This window comes from Prinia subflava, chromosome 6 (assembly GCF_021018805.1).
Source record: "Prinia subflava isolate CZ2003 ecotype Zambia chromosome 6, Cam_Psub_1.2, whole genome shotgun sequence".
NCBI classification, from domain to species: Eukaryota; Metazoa; Chordata; class Aves; order Passeriformes; family Cisticolidae; genus Prinia; species Prinia subflava.
This window is the reverse complement of record NC_086252.1, coordinates 18,028,900-18,046,111: the sequence shown is the minus strand read 5'-3', so window position 1 is coordinate 18,046,111 and position 17,212 is coordinate 18,028,900. Positions and strand designations below refer to the sequence as shown.

The 17,212-nt window shown below is 40.4% G+C and overlaps 1 long non-coding RNA gene across 1 annotated transcript; it reads right to left on the bottom strand.

Moving 5' to 3' along the window:
• Nucleotides 1-1,152: 1,152 nt before the first annotated feature.
• LOC134551831 (uncharacterized) lies at nucleotides 1,153-15,751 on the bottom strand. Its single transcript, XR_010080704.1, has 3 exons — nucleotides 15,627-15,751; nucleotides 9,844-10,593; nucleotides 1,153-1,429 (listed from the first exon to the last, which is right to left on the bottom strand). It is a non-coding gene; the product is annotated as an uncharacterized LOC134551831 (long non-coding RNA).
• Nucleotides 15,752-17,212: the final 1,461 nt, after the last annotated feature.

Below are 17,212 nucleotides of genomic sequence, written 5' to 3'. Positions count from 1 at the left end.
GCCCACTTCAGTCTTCTTCCCTCACAGTGTTTTGTAGATTGGAATGTGTAGGTAGGTGGCCACGTTTGAATAGCTGTGTTGTGTTAGTTCAGTAACAATGAAGTGTCATGATCACTGGCCAGTGTTAACGTGGAACTGGTGTATGGCCTGACAGATGCTTCTGAAACATTCACAGACTGGAAAAGACAGCTCCAGTCACACACAGAGCTGTCTCCAGCCATTCTCATGAGAAGCTGAGATTGTTTTGCAGCATGAAGGGGAAGAAGACTTAATAGTATCAGTCACAGTTTTAGTGGTGCCTCTGCTTCAATAACCAATTTATGTCAATTTATACCCAATTTTCTTAAGTAGATGGTTGAGAAAAATACTACTATTTTTTTTTGTCTTCCAGGTAAAAGGTACTACTCTTTTCATTTTATCTGGGATAAGTTATGAAGTCATTTCTCAAATGCAAGTTTCAGTCCATCATTAAATACTAACTTGAATGATTGCTTCTCTCGTCTTAACTCTTAGACTGGAAACATACTCTCTGAATCTGCAACTTCCAGCCCTCATCATTCTTTGTTTCAGAGTAGTACTAGCACAAATAGTATGTGATTACTGTCCTGATCAGCCTTAAATCCTATTAAAGAAAACAAAAGTTATAAAATTTTTCAATGTGTCCAAGTTGTTTTCCTTAATTCAGCAGACTTGAGATGATATTCTTAATTTTACTATGCAAAGAGACAAACCATGTCTTGTTATCAAAGCAAAAGAATAATTAAAATACACAAATTCACACTGCACAAAATAAGCTAAAAATATACATCAGAACAAAAATAGGGGCTCACACATTCATTGCAGGTTTCACTGAATAAAAATCCGGAACACTTCACAGATGAATCTGAGATAAAGTTAACCATTTTCACTGCAAATTATCTGTGATACTTCTCACGTTGGCTAATGTTTTCTGCATGATCCCAGCAGAAACATGGGCTACTTTTAAAGGCATTGAACAATCAAGGAGGATTCTGAGTCACTGAAAGTCCACCCAGCACAAACCTCAATACACTTACCAACCCAGATTTCCTCTAAGGAAAACAGTAATCTTACTTTGCCACGTGAATAACTTTTTGTTATTCATGTGTGGCAACCCAGGAAACATCCTATCAGTTCCCTTTCAGTCTCATGGGTCAGGTATTCCAGGGAATTAGCAACAGCAGCAGCAACATTTGAGGACTCACCTGTCTGCATGGCAGGGTAAGAACTCCTAATGATTCAGGCAATTTCAAGTCTCTCCTGTTATTTCTTCTGTAATTTCTGTGGGCTTTTGTTCAGTGCTTGGTGCTTTGCTGGATTTCAATGAGACTGAAATACCATTTGCCTCAGGAGTCTTTCAGGCTTAAGATTCCCACTTCTCTGGAGAGGTGTACGGTGAAGCACAAAATGCCTAAGAACAGCAGTCGGGAAAGAGAAGATGGTCACCAGTGCGAGTATCCACCTCACTGCTATGATAACACAGGGGGAAATGACCTCCACACAACTGAAGCTGTGTCTGCTGTCAGATTGACAGCTGTGCTAGCCACAAAACTACCTCTAATGGCCAGATTTATTTAAAAGAACATGTTTATAACATAAACAAATCCCAGCCACCCCCCTGCTCTGCACCTGAAACTGGGAACAACAGAATAATCATGATACACTATCCACGTCCCCAAGCTAGGCGAGGAATAAGGCAATTAAAGCCATGATTGGTCTCTTATCTAGCCTTATTACACTTAGCACCTGCTTGAATGCCTTCTGCCCAGACGAGGAACATCAAGCTGCCTTAGAAACACCCAGCCAAGGGCTTTCAGGAAACAGACAAAGCTCAAGAGATCTTTGGCCTAGAAAAGAAAATCCAGGAAGCTTCTCTAGTGTTTCAGGAAACTACAAAATTAGTGAAAACCATTAATTGCACAAGTGATGTTCTGTGAGTGAACCTAGTTTTTCAGAAAATTTCCAGAGATTCTTTTAGAAATGATCAGCAGTCTGTGTGAAACACAAACAGTACCTGGAAGACGCTATGTCCAAGAGTGTAACATGAACAAATGCAATCATTATATTAACCAAATAAATATTTTCTGGTTGGACTTTTTTCTCACTTCAGAGGTCAGTTTCATAGCCATACTATCTAGTACACAACATGGTATTATACACAATGCACTCAGTTTAGAAATTAATTTCAGAAGCAGTTTTACTTCTTTTACTTTCTCTACCTGAAACTGAATAAATATATATGCAGTCCATATTCAACTATCACAGAACTCAAAAATCCCCCAGAGACTTCAACTTGAAAATGATAAGCACATGTAACATTTTGAAGGTGGGAAGAAAGATAAACTGATGACTTAATTTTTGATGTTGGTATCTCTAGGGAGAGCTGATAACTCCTCTTTAAAAATTTCTTTCTTCAATGAATTTGTAAATATGCCTGGCTGCAGCTACAAGTGGGATGCAGAAGCTGCAGGATACTGAAGCCACTCCCATAACATTTAAGCGAGAGTGTACATCAAACCAAGAGATTTATAGTAATCCCCTGCTATTAGACACACGTTTCTTGAAAGTGAGTTCCCCTATTAGCTGCTCAGCAGGGGACTCCATTTACCCTGCAAGTGGTCTGAGGCATGCAAAATGTTTAAATTTTGAGAGAACCACAAGCAGCAATATCTCCAGAGTACAAAACATGACCTATTTTTTTTAATTGCTCACAAAACAAGACACATCCAAAGTGACATGGATACAAATGGCTTAACTTGAACTTGCCTAGAGCCAGCTCTGTAACTCACACACCGTGAGGATTTGGTTGTGAGGCCTCATCAACAATCCACCAGGTGAAAAACCGATGCCTCAGTATCTCAGAGACCAGGCTTTCTGGAAAGAAGAAATTGGAACAGCAAGGCTGCCTCAGACTTTGATTAGCCTTTCCATATGTGACTAAGAGCTCACTACTGAAAAGCATTTTGTCAACAACTCCAGTATTGCAGTTTTAAATTTCTGTGATTCTCAAAGACTGCATGAGTTAAGTACTTTGAAAATACTTGATATTTTAATGTTTTTAGGGTTTTCCTCCTTTTTTGGTATGTACCTTTCAGCATTATTGACTGAAGAAATACCAGACTACTTAGTTTTGAAATTTGAAATTGGAATAGACTGGAAATTGGAATAGATTGGAAATTCTATAACAGAAACTATTTAGGGAAAAAAAAAAAAAGAACAACTAACTAAAATGTATTTGTGCTTAAGAATTTTGAGAGACTGTCTTCTGTTTCACTGAGATTAAAGATGGTCATCTATAGTCTCAAAATCCTAACTCACGAAGATTTGTCATGTTCCTGCTTATTAAAATGTTCTTTTAAAAATTTTATTAAATTAAAACTATGGTGGGGTGAATGGACACTAAAAAATAAGTTCTGTAATGATTTTGAAGTTGGATTCCAGTTATTAGATAATAATTTGGCTATTAGACTCTTACTCATTATTTACATTTTAGTTTTATAATGTTTAGCTTCAACTCTTCTGAAAGAGATTAAATGGAGACTTTTAAAATGTTGATTCCAACAACTGCAAAATAATCCTTGAGATTAGTAACACCAATCCACAATTAAACAATTTGCAAATGCAGGCTAGACATTAGTAAGGTTTGCTGAATGAGCTTTTTTATTCACATTTTTAAGATTCATGCCTACATTGATCTGAAGACAGAATAACTTCAGTTTCAGTGTCCATTTTACATAGTGCACTGGTGAAAGCATATTCATATTGCAACCACTTTCCATCACTAATAGAGAACTGCATTTGGAAGTACTTTCCTCTGTGATAGATCAAATGCAAAACTGCTCAGAAATGTAGGTTATGAATCTTTTCCACTGTATATCTCTATGGCTACGCACTACTTCCAACCATTAAAAACAACAAAGAAATGTTGGCACCAATAAGAATTACAGGTACACCTCATCTTCCAACAGTTGCAGCATTGCAATGGCATGGTAAATGGCAACTTGCATATTCTAATGATAATCTATTCACATCAAATAGTTAACTACTTTGCTGCATTTTGCTCCTGTAATTTTTTTTTAATCAACACTTTTGGCTTTTTTAAAATCCCCTTTGGTTTATGCCAAAATAGAAATTAAAGTTACAATTTTTTTCTGGTTTAGGATTTAAAAGGTATATATGAAAATGGGGTACAGATGTATGATGGCAGAGTTGGGTAGGTTTTTTCTCCTTTTCATTTAGTAAAATAAATAGTTGTATGCAAACATCAGATCCCACCCTAGTGATAATATATACAGCTAATATGTAATTACTGTGGGATTAGATGTGATCCTAATCTAGTGATAATGAGGGTATAAATGAGATAGGATTTTTAAATTAACCCCTCAGTGTAGGACAGTACACCATCTCTTAACTTTAGTTCAAGTCCTGTCACTGGAAATACTCCAAATACAGTAAATTCTTTCTTCCTTAGATGGAGTAAAACTTCTTTTGGCAGAGTACTCTTTTCAGAGAAAAGTTTCAGCATTGAGAAGAGTATGAAACTCTATAGGAATTTAACTACAGTGAAAGACTCTGGGGCCCTAAGACTGATTTCAGTGTGAGCGTTGCTCTTCAAGACTGTTACACTCAACTAGATTTCCTGAGTTATATTATTCAAATATTACTATACTAAGAAATCAGGCTAATATTCCCTAACTGTTCTCTGCTGAGAAGTCAATGTTAACCAAATCCAGGGTTCTGCAGAGTCATACAGTATAAACATTTAAAAAACAAAGCAACAATAACCCAAACTCCCTATTCTGCTGAAGGAGCATCCTCTTCAACCATGAATTTAGAGGAAAAGTTCTGGCACAAGTAGAGACAATATAGTATAATATATTCCTAAACAATAGTTTAATTGCCTTTGTATAACTATTTTCCTCCTGCTCAGATATTGGTATGCCCCCATTCCCATTCTCCTAACCATGTGGAACACATACTCTTCTGCCACATGTTAGATTTCAAACTTCATATTATTTAAATACTGTGACACTGTATGTTATTAATCAAAATCTCAATATTTTGGAGCTGTTTGTTAAACAATTTTTAGCATCAAAACCTTACAAAATCACAATCTGAGGCACTCAGCTGCCTTGAAGGTCTCTTCAGAGAACACTTCAAAGAGGAAGTTTTTGTAGAGGTCACTTAACTATATTCAACCCTATAAATACAAAAAACCATTTTTTGTTTTAAAAATTGGAGAAAAAATGTTATGTAATTGTTTTAAATGGTTGGACTATTTAAAAAGTCATGTTAAAATAGTTACATTCCATGATGAGACTTGTCTTATAACTTTTGACATGCATAAGCTATAAGGCATGCCTATTATTAATTTCAGGAATAGTTTTAGATACCTACACTGAATTAAACTGTCACAGTTGATGTAATTATTAAGCAAGATTATAGACCAAGCTCAGAAGTTCAAATAGTACCCATTTCAAAAGTCCTCTCAGTAGTTATGAGTCCAAGAGCAACCTGCCATGACTGGTCACAGGGTATGAAAGCCCTTTTTGTTTAAGGGTTGTCTTCTCGATCCTAGTTACAGCAGAGTGGGGTGAATGCAATGCACAGATTTTTGATGTTAGTAAATTACCTGCACCTCATTAACACTTGTTACATGCACTTACAACCAATACAGAGCATAAAAGAGGAGCATGCAATACTTGTCACTTGATTTCTAAACTTCAGATTTGCCTGTATGGAATGATCTCAGGCTTAGTAACCTCACTTCAGCAAAGCAAATCTAATGGACAGTGTGTGGATGAACGTTCCTAACATTATCAGTCCAACTGCAGGCATCTGTAGTACCACTTCCACCTTTTTATGTCAAATCATGTGTGGTCAAAATGTGTGAGTTAAACCCAACACAGCTCTGTTGTTCAACCAGAAACTCCAGCAGACAGACTTAATGCTGGACTTATTGCATTCTTAAAACTGGAACTAGCATTCTTAAAAGTGGAAATACATCCAAGTCTGTATGTTTTTAAATACACTGAAATATGAGGGAAATAGTTTATTTACAGAAATATTTTCAGCTATACATTGGGAAAAAAATCTGAACTTCACCCTATCTATTCAGAACTTTAAACAGAGCAACAGGATTTGTGATGCTGTTTTCAACACTGCTGTCTTCAGGTTCACCCAAATGTTTTATACTTTCACAAACAAACAGAAGATTTGATGATGTGGCAGTGGTCTCATTGAAGCCTTATGACCAGATAACCACTTTGTTTTGCAGTGTCATTTACACTTGTATAAATCTGGAATGTCCTCTCTGGAATTAAACTGCTCTTGTGAACGTAGATTTACATAAAAGAGTATGGAAATTAAACTACACTATTTAGCCACACTATTTTAAGATTTTTCAATATTATTTTTAGCTAGTACAAAAAAAGCATGGGCACATGCATATGCACACATCTGGATGTACACAGTTACACACCTTCTGTAGAAAAGGGCCTAAGGGCTGGCTGGCTGCTACTCCTTCTGTTCCAGGTAATCAACACAGAAATAATATATAGCAATATTTTCTTCTTCTCTGTGAAATTTTATATAGCATTCAAGTATTTCATGGAACCTTCTCTTATTCTGCATTAAATGCTTAAAAAAAAAATCAAGCAGCTTACACTGAAATGTGGTCCTAGCTGTTTATAAAATGAAAAATCTGATTATAAAATAAGCCTTGCAAAAATAAATAGTTGTGTCTCTGTTTCTAGAAACAAGATGGTATTAGCAGATAAATTATTAAATATAATAATCTGGACATGTTTGCCACATTCAAGTGTGTGGAAGGGCTGGAAAAGCAATTATTTCTTAGTCATGCAAATTACTTGAATCAAAAATAAAATTTGTCAGTGTTGCTGGGGCAGCATTAATGTTTAAAGTGGATTCCTTTTCTTTCACTTTTTCCAACTGTTTTTACTTTTGTTTGATAGAGATAAACCACTTTCATCTACAGCATTTACATTAATAATTTAGTAAAATATATGCTACAGAATTGGAGAAAAATACTGGACTTCTGAAGGATTTTTCCCTCCTGCCCCTTTTTGTTTTCTTTGGTTTTGTTATATGTGTGGCTCCAAGGTCTGTCTCTTGGTGCTTGGTACACTATTGCTATGTTAAAGGAGAATCTTTACAGTCTATCTCAGTCTGAGATAGTTTTTCAGGGGTTGGTCACATTCTGCTGACAGGTATCACATGCCTTGTCTCCTAGCAAATTATCAGTTTGGAATCTCATCCTAACTGATATTTGCACTTTGGGGATGGATGAAAACCCACAACGTGTTCTGTAAAGCTCAAATTGGCCTTATCAAACAAAACATCTGCGAGATGTGTGAGTGACTTGTGACAGCAGGAGACATCAGCACTGGCCTCCCCATCAGAAGACAGTGCTATTAATGGAAGCTATTATGGAAGAATTCTGGCAAGATTTTTTTTTCCAAACAGCTAAAAAAATTTAAAGAAAAAAAAATGTTGTTATGGTAACAGCTATTTGAAAAATACTGTAACAATAGGCAATTTAACATCAAACTACCAAGCTGTTAGTTTGACTATTTGGTTTTCTTTTTAAGCAGTTTATTTACAGATATCTCCTCCCTCTCCCTTATGCAGTTACAAGTGTGAGTGTGCAGACACTCACACTTGCAAGTAAGGTAAGGCACCATCTGCAAATAATTGGTGTTTGTAAAATTTCAGTCTTGGAGCTGCAAAATTCCAGATACTGCAGGTTTTTGCACATCCAGTGTTATATGGGCTCAGTCCATCCCTCACAGGGCAATAAACCACATTTTGTAGCATGTCCAGTATGTACTTCTGGCACAAAGAGGTGTTCCTGTGCTCCTGTTGCTTCATGGAATGTGGCTAGTCTATTTGTGGGTACCACAGCTACTCCCTGGAAAAACACAGTATTGCATCTCTGTGTTCTGGAAATCAGCACTGTCCCCACAGCTGGGAAAAGAGGGTTTCAAAACAGTCTGTGGAGGTAAAGCATTATGCAACATATCTTTCCAAAGCCTGCAATTGTATTTTCAATTGTATTTTACCCTTCACACCTTTCTAGAAAATTTCCTCTGAACAAGCACAAGTTTCTATATGCACTAACTTCATCTTACTTTGAATAGGAGCATGTCATTCTCACTCAGATTAAGGCTCTTTTGAAGTTAGTGCATAACAACTTGGGTACTGGCTGAAAGGTCTGGCTACTTGATTTCACATCCTAATGGATGTACAGTGATAATGGGAAAGAGCTGGAGGACACTGCCTGCTCTTCCTCCTAGAGCTGTGCTTTCAGCCAGAATGTTTACAAGAAACCAGACAAACAAAACACATTTTTGTACATGACTCAGGTGAACAAACCTTGGAGCTTTGCTAAATTTCCTCCAAAATACATCATGGAGGATCATGTTACATTGCGTTAGGTACTGCATGGGAATTGTGAACATCCTATTTCTTAATTATGGAGATGAGATTTTAGAAATGTGAAACTTGCGTTTTGTTTCCCTGCTTTCAATCCCTCCGAGGTGTATAATGGTCTGCCCCTACAGAGAATCACATTTCAATTAGAGTAACTAGCATGTTTTATCTAAAAAGATTACAATTAGAGGGGTGTGATGATAGAGATTTTGGCTTCTATTTGTTTTGCTATAACTGGGAATTTTGCAGTCATGTTGTTTTCTAAATAGACAAATATTTTTTATTGTCATTATAAAAAATTATGTTCATGTGCAGTAAAAGCCATGAGAAATATTAGATAACAAAAATCCACTACAGCTTATTTTGCATCATTTTGCAAAAGAAAAAGTGACTTATTTATTCTCACTGACAATCCAAATTGAGCAACAATGTGCTCCATAGGTTCAACTGACACTCATCTGCATATATGGGAATGCATTTGGAAACTGAGTGCAAGTGGTGGTATTTTCTAACCACCCCCTCAAAACCCTCTCAGCATTTCAGACATTCCACTCAAAAAGATTTTTTAATGTGGGACCTATTTATCACATTTGTTTTACATTACAAAATCCTGTATAGGTTGTTTATATATGGAAAAGTCAATGGAGAGAGATTTCTGTAACTGTTCAGAAGGAAAGATTGCAATGTTACTGTAACAAGGACAATTATGGACAGACATAGGTAATAGCTGTTTAGAAAATGTTAGGAGCATTATTGTGGATAATAGACATTCTTTTCTTAGCATGGCCCTTGCCTAAGTTTAATTTTCCATTGGTGGAGTCCACCTAGATTGCTTGAGACAGCTGTAGTCTTCTCATTTACATTAAGGTAACAAGAAGTTGACTGCTGAGTTGTCCCAGGTGGAGTTCATCTGTACAAAGGTCTGAAACTATGAGGGAATACCTAAAATGTCAGATACGTCCACTATCTAGTGCTGCAGCAAATTATCACCTCTACCAGGTCACAAAGGTCAAAATAATTTCCAGCTCTATTTTTCTAAAAGCCATTTTCATTTAATCTGTCCTTTACAAATGGTAAATTTAATGAGAACTTCAGGGATAATTCAAACTAAAATTAAGAAAAAATACCTTGATATATACGTGTTCAATTCAAATATATTTTAGTAAGCAACAACGTGGCCACTATTAAACTAGTTCTCAAATACTATTGAAATAATAAGTATGCTCGCAAAGGAAACCTGCTTTCTTTTAAAGTGACTGCATGCATTATTCCAGCTTCTTCTGATAATAGCACATTTAATACTGAGGCTAAGAGGCAATCAATCTTTTTTTGTTGGAAGAAGGTGTTAGATTGTACCTGTATGCTTATACTCACCGAGGAGTTCCAATCCACTAAATTAATCCAGCCTGAAGTTGAGGAGGGCTGCTGCTGGCTTGGCCTCCACTGTGCTCTTCTTGCCGGCTTTGCAGAGCAGTGGGGAGCAAATCAGGTGAGAGAGGGAGCAGGGGAAAGGAAGAGCTCTGTCTCTAAACAGACACTGAATTAGACTGGAGTGAATAGCTGACGTCCTCTGTAATTATACACACATTGAACCCTTTATAGTTGACTTAAGTTACTTCAAACTGCATTGGTCTGGCCCTCCATACTGATTAAAAGCAGCATCTATTTACCTTAACAATAAATGTGGAGATTAGTAAAAATTCACTTGATCACAATAAGAAGACAGATAATTAAAGGGCAATGCAAGCCAGATTGGAATGTAAGGGCCTGAAACAGCATATTAAGAAGCATAGGCTGCTTTTGTATATGTGTAGTTAAGGACTGCAGAAATCCCTTCAAGCAGACTGTTTTTGTGGCAATACTTAGAGTAGAGGAAGGCCAGAACATTGTCCTGAGGAGATTGGCCCAGCAACTCTCCTGGGCAAAGTGACAAGTACAAAGCTTTGGAAAAGGAAAGAGACTTTAAAGCACAATGTGACTAAATGGACAATCTCTACAAAATCTTTGAAAGATGCCTCCAGATCTTTTACTCTTCTTTGATGTCTCCTCCTTGATAAAAAGCAAGTTTAAGGTAAGCAGAACATGCTGGTGATTCCATGGGTAAAGCTCTCGATAGCGTAGGACCTACAAGAAAGGGAAGAAGTGGGTTTAGTGTGTGACAGACTCAACAGAAATCCTCTTCTCTCAATGCCCTTCTCGATGTGGGATCTCCTTTATGGAAGGGGGAGGACTGCTCTTATTCCTATTGTAACCATCATTTGGTTTTACATGGTAGACATTGTTTTACTAATCCCTTGCTAGCAAGAAAGAAAGCAGTTGATAACTAAATAAGTGAATAGTATCAGCCTCATATGGACAACTTGGAAAATCAGGAATGGCTGTATCCACATTTTTTAGCAAAAGGGTCATATCTCCGGATATACCCTGACACTCATTCCTTGTTCCTTTTCTTTGTACCGATTCTGAGGAGCTCTGTGCTTACTGCCTCGCAGAAAATTATGGGATAAAACATTGACTTTTGACAAACATTGCAGCAATTTCCAGAGAGCAGATTGTTGCTGAAACACAAATAATAATTGGAATCATAAATTAATAACATTCTCTCTTGTATGATATTCCAAAATAAATTTCCAGCTGAACTAAGACTTACAGATGTTTTGGGGTTTTTTTTCTAACAAACACTGTCACCAGTTACACTGGTCCCATTAAAGTCACATTTTAAAGAATGGCTTAGTTAGGTCACATGTGTGGGATTTTGTTTTTCAGCAGTTTTAATTTGAAGTGTGTCAGAACTGTTTAACATCAACCCAAAGATCCATTCAGTTGCTTGGTATGTATAGAGAAGACTAATTTTGGAGTGCTAAGTATCAAGGCAAATAAGGTTAGCAAAAAGGTAAGAAAAATGCAAGAAACAGAGGGCATCAGTTCAGCAAATGGTAAATCATGCTCCTGATCCTTCTGAACTGAATCTCTGTCTCCCTAATAAACTGGTGGCAAGTGCAAAGTCACCAGTCTCTCCCAACCCTTCACTTTGGGGTTTCCAGGAGCTAGGAGGAATTTTCCAGGTGTGAGAGGTTCCCTGGGTCTTCTAAAAGGAGGGAAATAAGGACCGACCCAAGGCCTACAGGGTAGCAGCTCTGGCTTTCATAGCAGCTGATATTTTGTAGTTTCTTGTTGTAGAATGGTTAGAATAATCACCTAAGGTGGAGAAGACTGCACCTACCCTTGTCCCTCCATCAGCTGGCACATCCCAAGCCTGCTTTCCACTCCTTAGCTGTCTTGGAACTTCCAAGGATCATGGTTCTGTGTCCACACGGTCATTAAAAGGCTACAATAATCTAACCAAGCACTTTGCTGAACACATGTAAGCCACTGCTTTCCTCCTTGTGATGCATTTGCAGAGCAGATTAGTGTCCTCTTTACTCAGGGATCTCTTTGTTTCCTTCTTTCAAGTACAAGGTGAATTAATCCATTTGGAAACCAGCAAATCCACCCCTCCCTTTCCTCTCCACAAACTCAAATTCTTCCAGCCTACATCTCTTGACAATAAAGAGATAAAGCTCGGGTGCCCTACATGACTGAAGAACTGAGGCTGCTTCTTTGCATTTAAGTTTTACTAAATAAATTGCTTTTGTTGTTTAAAGCTGTGATGAATGGAGACAGAGGGCCAGGTTGGTCGCTGGAACAGTACAATGGATGTAAGAAGGTTTTTTTCTTTGCCATATAAATCATTCACATTGTTTAAGGTACATTGATCAATCTAATGGCTTGTAATAGGCTCCTAATTGCCACTAGGAAAGTATTGCAAGCTTGCATCTGAACGTGAAATGGTTCATGATCTGAGCTGAAATTCACCTTAAGCCTGAGTTCCAGTAATTACAGAACACAGAAAGACCATAATGAATGGCTCCCCTTCTTTCCTTGCCCTAATCCCAGGACAGGGTGAGGGGCAAGAAGAGAACATAGGAATGGGGGTCTGGTATATTTTCCTCTACCGAAATAGCAATTCATTAAATGGCAAGAGCTGCAGGACGATTTATTGGTCATTGTGGACCGAAGAGAACTTTGTGATGTCAATCATCCTGCCTATTACACCGCCACATATCTCTATCTCTAGATAGACAGCTTGCTTAATCACAATCAACATTCTGAGTCACGCCTGGCTAAAAACGTGGTATAAAAAGCTCGGAGGGCACCGGAAGCGGGATGTTAGAAGAAATGTGGGGACAGGACTCCTCCGCCGTGAGGCTGCTCCAGCGAGGCACCCGCCCGGTGCTGCCGCTTGCCCGCGCCCCGAGCGGCGCCGCCGGGGGAGCGGCGGGCGGAGGAGCCCCGGGCAAAGGAGCGGCGGGCCGAGGAGCCGCGGGCGGAGGAGCCCCGGGCGGAGGAGCCGGGCGGGCCGGGGCGGGCCGGGAGCTGCCAGGGAGCGCCGGGCTCGCCGTCCCGGCCGCCCCTGCCCTGCTCCCGCACACACCTCATTACCGAGTCAGCAGAGCTGCTTTAATGGACTTGTGTGGAAAGGCGGTTTTACGCTCTATAAACGTTGGGTCCGAGCGTTTACTAATTAAACTCTTTCTATTTAGAAACACCTGCGTTTTAAGAAAGCTTTGTGAACGCTAGAACTGGCTGAATTTCCAACCTGCTGCAGTCTGAGCTTGTCATGCCTAACCCATACATCGTAACAGCACTGGAAAGCATGTGAACCAAGAGGTAAAATCCTCGTACAATCCTCCTCGCCCAGTGTTCCTCAGACTTTCCTACCAAGGCAGAAAACAAATCTATGATGCTGTTGAATAATCTCCCAATAATTGTAGTAATTAAAATCATCATCCAGTCTGCAGTCACCTTCCTTCCTTTGACACTAGTCTTCCCTTGAATTGTTAACGTGTCTCCGGCTGAGATAAACAGAACAAGGGAGCTTTAAAATACACGGTCCAAATGAATTTAGCGGAAGAGAATTAATTCCAAAGACACGCTTTTGACTGCGTTCAGTAAGCGACAGGATTTCTGAAACTATTGTGCAGATTTTTAAACACAGGGTAATATGGGTCTCCCTGCTACTCCTAAACAGTGTCACCTTAAAGATCGAGAAAAGATGAAAGCCCAGCCTGATGCTCCACCTCGGGGCTCAGTGTGCAGGGGGCAGGAGGAGAGGGGAGTGCACCATGTAACAAACATCATATGAAAGATCAAGCAGAAATTGTGGGAGAGTGCCATAATTTTCATTTAATTTCCATGATCTATTTGATCCCAGTGCTCATTCCTTTTTATTAACGATAAAAGATTTCCTTCTAATCAAAAGCTGCACTTCATCTTTACCCACAAATGAAAAACTCTCTAGTGGAAAGAATTCAGTGGACTCAACAGGCACCAAGGTCTGTATTTTAACACTATCTCTATATACCCTTCCCCCTTGTAGTATCTAGTCTTGGGCAGAAAAGTGGGGAAGCCTTTTCCTACCTGAAGTTATTAATTTATCACCAGGTACCCCTCTGAGTTTCTCTGATAATCAATGCTGGCTTCTAGATCACGTAAATGAAGAGTGTAATTGAGGGGGGGAGGGGGTTTCGCACGGAAGAACTGTTGCTAAAAAAAAAAAAAAATCTGGCAGGGCGCAATTATTTATCTCGGCAATGAGCAGTTTGCCTGTTTCCTGCCCATGTCCCTTCTGTTTGGCAGAAAATTAGGCTGCTTCTCTTAAACTTGGAAGGGTTTTCCCCCTTCCCACCCATAACATCCATGGGTAAAATTCCGTGCCGCCCCCTTAGAATGCACGGGAAATTGTACAGCAACCTTACATTTAACTGCTGCTAAATCGATTTATTTGGAAAATATTTGGCAGCTCTTTCCCAGGGCTCTCTCTGAACAGCCGAGCCATTTCATCTGATGCTCTTGAATATAAACTCAGGAGCTTCCCAACCATCTGTAATGAACGAATTGTTTCCCAGCTCTACCTCCTAAAGACAGCAACTTTAGTAGTTGCACAGATCAAAAGACACTCGTAGAGAGAAGATGGGATACAATATTGTTCAAAGAAAGTGAACTGTTGCATTTAATTAGGCTATTCTTTAATTAGTATTCATATTGAGATTTTTTGGTTTTTAGATTTATGTTGGTTTAACTGTAATGTATTTATGATGGAAATATATTCTGAGATGAAAACGTCACGGATCAATTGTAAAGGACCCGGATACATAATTTTAAAAAATCAGTTTCAGTTTATATGAGGTTCTCACCCCACTTTCGCTTCTTAGTCAGATTTGTTTATGCAGAATCGACATTTAATAGTGCTAATTGCACTCCAGTTAAATTGCCCTGATTGCAGAAAGGGAAGCAATTTTCGTGCTCTCTGTCTGGGTTTGGAAGAAATTGTTTTATATTCACCTCTTTATAAAGAAGTGGAGATAAGGCACCGAGCCTTTGCACAAATTGCACTTATGGGCTGACTGGCAGCATTCAGGCTCTATAATAGAGCATTATTTGGCCGTTTTGAATAATGTAAAGCATTTGCTGAAAGCTATTCTCCTGAAAATTGCTTTAACTTTTAAAAGGGTGATGATTCACTCCAAACCAGGCCTTTGTTACATTGTCATTATCCCCCCAAATGTTTTAACAGTCAGCTCAACACTTTAGCATAACACATTGATCTTTGTTTAAAAACTCGATTTTTGGAGTATGAAAAAAATCTGTCAGAAAATACTTGACCCCCTAAAGATTTTAGCAGCGTTCCCCCTTCCGCCGCCATTCGCTCAGCCTTTCCACCGCCTGCCTCGTTCCTGCGGGTTTTAGTTACTTTTCCGACTACAAAGGGGCGAGGAGATGGATGTGCGGCAGGCAGATCCGCCCGCCAGTCTTCAGGCACAGCAGAATCCCTACTTTGCTGTGGGAGCGCAAGCGGGCAGCGGATGCCTTTACTCGCTGATGTAGAGGCAACATTTTTAAACGTCACGCTCTCGATCTGCCTTCCAGGCGTATTTTATTGATGACTTTCCCCAGGATGAGAGGAAAGACCCTCTCCCCCCGCCGCCCTGGGGTTGGCCAGAAGCGCCGCGCTGCCACTTGGCGACCACCACGGCAGGCTCCTGGGAAGGGAAGGAGCGGGTTTCCCTCGGAGAAAAGGAAGAAGGGAGGAAGGAGAGAAGGAAGGAAGGAGTCACCTGTTGGGCGATGGCTCCCGGGTGCCCCGTCGGACTCCTGGCCTCACCGCGGGGGTTCTGTCGCTCCCCCCGTCACCGCCTTTCTGCCGCCTCCACCCGCCGAGCGCTGCAGCCCCCTGGGCACCGCCGCCGCTCGGGATGTGCTCCGGGCAGACCTTTCGGGGGAAGGCTTTGCCATGCACTACCCGGACCCCTGCGCCGGCTGCGAGTCAATGTGGAAAGAATTAAGCGCAGAACAGTATTTTCTCCTACTCTGCCCCGACTCTGTTTAATACGCGGCGACAAAAAGGCGAGCGCCCTTTGAAAATAGCCTTAGACGTTTAAATAAAAGATAATCTCCAGGGACATCCTTCCTAGCATGGCAGTCGTCCTATAAATTGCACAACACAATGCAGAAAAAATAGCAATGCCCACCTTATTTAAGCACACACACACATACATATACACATGTAAAGAAAAGCGAAATCATAATCTCAAATTCCCGGTTTCTCCATCTTGCTCCTAAGCGATGCCTATTTTGCATCTGCTAGATTTTACACTGGATGGCTGAGGCGGCACCGAGAAGGAAATATTGACTGAAATGCAGAGCAAGGGCCCGGCATTGCTTGAACGCACTCATCATATTTCTGGTTCAGAATTGTGCTCAGCTGCACTGGGAACGGCAAAGTGGAAGGGGAAAAGCTCCTGTTCCCATTCTCACAGAGCCGACTGCGATGATGAAAAGTTGCACGCCTATTGATCTTCCGCGGGCACAGTACGGGCAAGTTCTAGCCAATTACTTAAGAAGCCTCCAATAATTACAAATCAAAGGGACTAGCTTGCAAGACATTGAGGAGCCGAGGTTTGGACTTACATTTCGCACATGCAGAGAGCAGGTAAAGTCTCTGTCGCTCACTGGGTGCGTGGAGTGTGCACAGTGCAGAGGCCACAGGCAAGTGCTAGGGAGGCTTATTTCAGCAGCGCCCTAGCACTGCTAGGAGGGAGCAAGCCTTCTGCCATTAGCAGCACTGCTTCCACGGGAGTATATGAGGCTTGAAAAACGTGCTGCAGGCTGCGAATTTGCCTTTCAAAGTGTTTTGCTGGCGATTACTCTGTAAAGTAATATCTTCTATCTTAACCGACAGGATGTCAAATGCCCCTCGTCCCCTCTACCGCCCTGGTACCAGAGCAAAGAGATGGATGCCTGGCGGTTCCCTGCCTTTGGAATTTTTTGGCACTTTATATAACCACAAAGCCTCCTCAGTTCCTTTTGCAGCGAAAGTAAGAAATACGTTGTGCACGAAATCACTTCTGGCATTTAGCAAAGGAAACAAAAAATCTAACGTGTTTTCACAGAATGTCATTAGGCGCTGTTAGGTTATTTGTATCCAACACGGACAGCTCCCAAAGGGCCTGAGAAGGAGACAAGGGGCCTGCAGAATAAAAGCGACGCAGGTACGGTCTACGGGCCGCGAGGATCGCAGGTGACTACCCCAGCAGCGGGGCATCGGACACCTCCCGCACAGTTTGCAGGAGGCGGCGGAGCGGGTCAGGCGTGGCAGCAGCCCCGCTCGGCGCTGCCCTGGCTCTGGCCCCGTGCCCCGTGC